Below are 6,456 nucleotides of genomic sequence, written 5' to 3'. Positions count from 1 at the left end.
GAGAAGACCATATCGAAAATGTTTACTAGCTCTCATATGCATGATTGTTTATTTAACTTAGATCCCATACTACTTGTCTTCTCTTTTGAGTTGAATGCTTGCAGATTCCAGCTTAGTCCAATGCATGTGCACTCTTATTATTATACACATCGTTCGGTCGTACAAGTGAAAGGCAATAATGACGATATATGATGGACTTATTGAGATGAGAAAGACTGGTATGAAGTCGACCTCTCTTGTTTTTGTAAATATGATGAGTTCATCATTTCTGATTCAGCTTATTATGACGTAAACATATTTGCAATGACATTTAGAGATTATAGTTGCTTGTGCCATGCTTGATTAGCTATGAGTTATAATGGTTTACCTTGCGTGCCAACATGCTATTAGAATGATTATGATGTGGTATGATGGGATGGTATCCTCCTTTGAATGAATTGAGTGACTCGACTTGGCACATGTTCACGCATGTAGTCGAATCAAATCAACATAGCCTTCATGATATTTATGTTCATGGTGGATTATATCCTACTCATGCTTGTATTCGGTGTGAATTAATTTTAATGCATGTTTATGACTGTTGTCGTTCTCTCAGTTGGTCACTTCCCAGTCTTTTGCTAGCCTTCACCTGTGCTAAGCGGGAATACTGCTTGTGCATCCAAACTCCTTAAACCCCAAAGTTGTTCCATATGAGTCCACTATACCTTCCTATATGCGGTATTTACCTGCCGTTCCAAGTAAATTTGTATGTGCCAAACTCCAAACCTTCAAATAAAATTTTGTTTTGTATGCTCGAGCAGCTCATGTTACAACTAGGGCTGCCTATATCTTCCATGCTAGGTGGGTTATTGTCAAGAGGAGTGGACTCCGCTCCTCATTCACGATAAAGGGCCGGTAACCTAGATGCCCAGTCCCATGATCCAAAAAGATCAAAGCAAATCAAAATAATTAAACAAAACTCCCCCAGGGCTGTTGTTAGTTGGAGGCACTCGTTGTTTCGAGCAAGCCATGGATTGATGCTTGTTGGTGGTTGGGGGAGTATAAACCTTTACCATTCTGTTTGGGAACTGCCTATAACACATGTAGTATGGAAGATACAACCATCTCATAGTTGTTGCGTTGACAGTGAAAGTATGCCGCTCAAAATGTTATTCAATCTCTATTTTAAAATCAAGCTCTGGCACCTCTACAAATCCCTGCTTCCCTCTGCGAAGGGCCTATCTATTTACTTTTATGTTGACTCATCACCCTTCTTATTAAAAAACACCCGCTGGAGAGAACACTGTCATTTGCATTCATTACTATTGGTTTATATTGGGTATGACTTGAATGGATTTCTTTTATCATGAATTACAATGTTTAGTCAGTCCTTGATCTTTAAAGGTGCTCTTGTCACACCCAAGCTAGTTCATGCATTAGAGTGTTGCATCATGTCTATTCTTTTCAACAGAAACTTGAAATGGGGATGACAGAACCCCCAGCCCCCTCTGAATCCAACTAGGGTTTATTAAAAATATTTTCAATGAACCTGAAATGCCCTTCTAAAATGTCCATCATTTTTGTCTTGGTTCAGAACCTCTGCCAAAAGTGGTGCACAATTTTCTAGGTCATCCTAAGGTTTTTGAATTAAATCATAAGTATTTGAATTTGGGCATTTAAAATTTATAAAACATTTTAAATGTTCCATGTTGTTTATATTTTAAACAGTGGGCATGAGCAGTTTGGGGATTTTTGGAGTTGCCTAGGTATTTTTAGAAATCCACAATCTACAGAAATAAATAGAAAACAGAAATATAAAAGAGAGAGAGGGAACTAACCTGGCAGCCCACCAGCCAGCCCACCTAGCCGGCCCAGCCCAGCCACCGCTCCAGCGAGCTGCTTGGCCTCGCCAGGCAGGCAGCCAGGTGCTCGACGTCGGCACCGTAGCGCGCCACGTAGCTGCTCGCCGCCCTGCTTCCTCCTCTCGCCGTTCTGCCTCCCTGGATCGATCGACCACTCCTCCCTCGAGCTCACAGAAACGCTCCCTCCTCCCCAGCTCCTCTCCCTCGCTCTCCCGCACCATGGCCGACGCCACCGCCGCTGCACCGCCGCCGTAGTCGCGCTCTCCGTCATCCCTGCGCCGTGCCACCGTGTCCAGGAGATTCGCCGCCCTCCTCTCCGTCGAGCAAGCCGAGCCCCGAGCGCTCGCTTGCCCCGAAGCCACTGCACCGACCCCGTTCGACCTCGTCACCACCAGAGATCCCTTTCGCGATCGCCGCCGCACCAGCTCATCCCCGACCGCGCTGTCAGCTTCCTCAAGACCGCCGTGAGCCTGGCTACCTCCTCCCCCTTCCCTTTCTTGCTCTCGTGCACCACAGCGAGCGCACGGAGCTTCACCGCACGCGCCACCGCCGAGCTCGTCGCCGACGTGTCTCCGGCTAACCACCGGCCACCCCACCATGTCTAACGCACTCACCGCACCCCCAGGGGCCCAACGCACCTCACCACGTGCCTCGCCGTGCCCCGTAGCTTCGGGTTCGTTTTCACCCGACTCCGGCGACCGCCAAAGTCGTCGCCGGCGACGTTTCCGGCCACCCCAAGCTCAACCACCACCACCAAGAGCCGCGGCTCGTTCCCAGCTACACGTAGATGCTCTCCGCCGCCCATTTGGTCGCCGGAATGCACAAAAGCACTCTCTCCGCCGTGTCTGGCCTCGCCGGCGGCTAGACGCTGGCGAGTTTGACCATTGACTTTGACCGGGGTGGGTCCAGGTTGACTCCCCTGAGTCTATGACAAGTGGGGCCCCTCTGCTAATTAACCCAGATTAGTTTTAACTAAATTTAGTTAGTTTAATTAACTACTGACATGCGGGACCCAGTGGTCAGTTTGACCTGGACCAGCTCCGTTGACCACTGACGTCATCCTGACGTATTGCTAACATAGTAAGTTATTTACTGGAATTATATTTACACAGGAAATTCCAGAAAATACTACAAACTTCAAAAAATCATAGAAATTAATCTGTAGCTCCAAATGCAAAGTGTTATATATGAAAAATGATTAGAAAAATCCAACCTATCCATCTGTACTGGTTTCATGCATGTTTAAACAAGCTAACCTGCTGTTTAGCACAGAACAAGTTAAAGCACTTAAAATGGCCACTTATGAGTTTGACTTTTGAATCTTTGGTTCAAAATAGTTCAAACCCATCTGGTCTTAGTTGCATTAGCCCAATACACTCATTTTGCCATGTATCATGCATGCATCATATTGTTGCATACTGTTTGGTGATGTTTGTGTATCGGTGCTCTCTGCGGCAGGTTCTACCCCCGAGGAGTACCGTGATTACCCCAACGAAGAACAATACCAGTGCACCGACCCATCAGGCAAGCAACCAACCATTTGATCATATCGATACAATCCCATGTTCTTGCTCCTGCTCTCTTTTACTGCATTAAGACAACTCGATTCAAACTGCTGTGCGCTGCGGTAGTTGAACCCATTTCCTCTACATGACCTGTCATTGCCACAGTAACTAGATGAAACCCACTAGCATGTGTAGGAGTTGATTGAGCCATATGATTGTGTTGTTCCTACCTTGCTATGCCTGCTATGCTTAGAGTCGTGTCAGGTCTGGTTCATCTGGGTGATGGGCTAGAGTGAAATGATCGTGTCAGTATGAGAGTAATGTGTTGAACATGATTTGGTAAAGGTATCGATGAGAGGCCATGTAGGATACATGGTGGGTTGTTTCATTGAAGCCGTCCTTAAGCACTGAGATCTGTATGTGTGATTTAAGAATCAGCTACTACCATGCATTGGGCCCGAAACCAATGGACCCTCTCGGCTTCTTATTCACCCTAGTCCTCTGTCCAGGAGTTGCAAGTAGTTTCTGATGTTTGTAGCCTACTGGAGGCCGTGGACAGCGCTGACCGTAGGGGTGGGCTGTGATGCAGTAGGTACGTGGCCGGGTGTACCGGATGCCCGTTTGGTATCTCGGGAACCCTGTTCACATCGTTCGGGGCCGTATGTGGAAACCTCGGCCGGACTCCCTGTGGATGGAACCTGAGTAGGCGATAAACCTGGACTAGAGACTTAGGTGTTTAGGTAGGTCGTGGCCGACACCCACGTTGGGCTTCCGCTTGAAGGTTGCCGAGTACATGTCGTGTAAACGGCGGTAAGTGGTGAGAGCATGTATGAAGAAGTACACCCCTGCAGGGTTAACATCATCTATTCGAATAGCCGCGTCCGCGGTAAAGGACTACTTGGTTGCCTATACAGTTCATAGACAAGTAAATGGAAACTACTAAAAGCCTCAAGATAAGCGTGAGTGCCGAGGATGGCTCTTCCGTAGGAAGACGGAGGTGGATCCTCGGTAGTGTATTGAAGTGGTGAGTAGTGGACTCGAGTGCGCAAAACCATTTCAAGTTGGAGTCTCGTAGGATAGCTTTGCCAAGAGTCAAAGCTGGCTTGCTGCAATAACCCCACCAACCCTTCTTGATAATGTGCATGTATGTAGGATCTAATGTAAGTCTTGCTGAGTACCTTTGTACTCATGTTGCTTTAATTTATATTTTTTAGAAGATGCTACAACCCCTTCCGACGGGTTCTTCGTAGACGTTGACATCGACGAGTAGACTAAGGCCCAGGTGGTGATCCTGAGCATGTGAAGAACCATGTAGTATATCTAGGCTTACCCTAGCCTCTTTTATTTTACTAGTTGTCTGTACTCAGACATGTTACTTCTGCCGTTGGCTTGTATGCTTGTATGACTTGAATGTGGGTCATGTGACCCGTACTTGTGTGTATTCTATGTATGGATCTCTGAGCCTTTAAATAAAGTACTTGTGTTGTAGAGTCATGTTGTGATGCCTTGTTGTATTTGCACATATCGAGCATATTGTGTGTATGATTGAAATGCTTGGTATGTGTGGGATCTGACTATCTAGTTGTTTATCTTTAGTAGCCTCTCTTACCGGGAAATGTCTCCTAGTGATTCCACTGAGCCATGGTAGCTTGCTACTGCTCCAGAACACTTAGGCTGGCCGTCATGTGTCCCTCTTCGTTCCTGTGTCTGTCCCTTCGGGGAAATGTCACGCGTTGGGTACCGGAGTCCTGTTAGCCCGCTACAGCCCGATTTACCGGAGTGCTGCTAGCCCAGTGCTACAGCCCGGAACTCACTCGCTGATGACCGACACGTTCGATGCTGGGTCATGGATGCCTGTCCCTCTAAGTCTGTGCCACTTTGGGTTTACGACTAGCCATGTCAGCCCGGGCTCCTTATCATATGGATGCTAGCGACACTATCATATACGTGCGCCAAAAGGCGCAAACGGTCCCGGGCAAAGGTAAGGCGACACCCGTGGGGATACCGTGTGTGAGGCCGCAAAGTGATATGAGGTGTTACAGGCTAGATCGATGTGGCATTGAGTAAGGGTCCTGACAGCGTTGGCATCAGAGCCGGACTGCATGTAGGTTCTCCAAGCCAAACTGGTCGATGTTGAGTCTAGAAATTGTTTAGTTATATGTAGGGGAATTGATTGTGGGATGGTACGTAAGGCTCTTTTTACTCCTTTACCTCATGGCATTCTGATCTGAGTCAGTCCATTCTTCCACCGGGGGTTAAGGATTAGGATCTCTTCTCTCTATCAGGTTCACGTGTTACTAATCAGTAGTACCTTATAGGTTTGATGATTACAAGCCTAGTTCAGTTCTACTACCCTGTTGTGTTGTTAAGTTGGACCCAGAACCTTGATATGATATTGTTGAGTGTCTATGCAATTCTTTGTAAAATGTCTCAAAATCCTTTTTGAGCATTTACAGCCGTTATGCTGTCCAAATTCTGCTAGAAGTTCTAATGCCTTTGCATTGTGGTTGTGCTTTCAGATGGCCACTCGTGATCAAAACCAAGTGGTTCGCCTGACATGATGCATCGACGTGCCCGGTCATACGGCTATGTTAGTCTGGGTAATGATCGAGACGGGTTACCATTGGTATCCCGAATACACGGTCGAAGAGCAGTTCCGAGACTTTAATCAAAGCCAATATCTCTGCACTGTCAGGATATTTCCCTCTTATCCTGGATCCACCGAGCCCCTCCACTGTTCCTATGGACTCGGTGTCACTATTGAGATGGCTGTGCAAGATGCTGCCTACTCTATGATGACCATCATGTGAGTCAGGACTGGCCTGCTTCGCAACACCGACTTCCGGTATATGCCAGCTTCACTTCCTGGAGCGCATGGGTATCTCCGGGCTATCTATGCTGACTCCAGTCAGGAGGACTCACTAACTTGCACCACTGCCGAGATGCTCGAGGATAATTACCAAGAGAATCGGGCCTTGAGACTGGAGCTTTTCAACACCCGTTCTGATCATTGGGCCACCTTGACTCGGTTTGCACCGGCTGTGCAAGCTTGGTATATGGATATGAGAGACCTGTATCCTGTTAGATCTGCTCTGCCAGACATGATGGAT

Source organism: Triticum aestivum, chromosome 7B (genome assembly GCF_018294505.1).
Source record: "Triticum aestivum cultivar Chinese Spring chromosome 7B, IWGSC CS RefSeq v2.1, whole genome shotgun sequence".
Classification (NCBI taxonomy): Eukaryota; Viridiplantae; Streptophyta; class Magnoliopsida; order Poales; family Poaceae; genus Triticum; species Triticum aestivum.
This window is presented reverse-complemented; position numbering follows the sequence as displayed.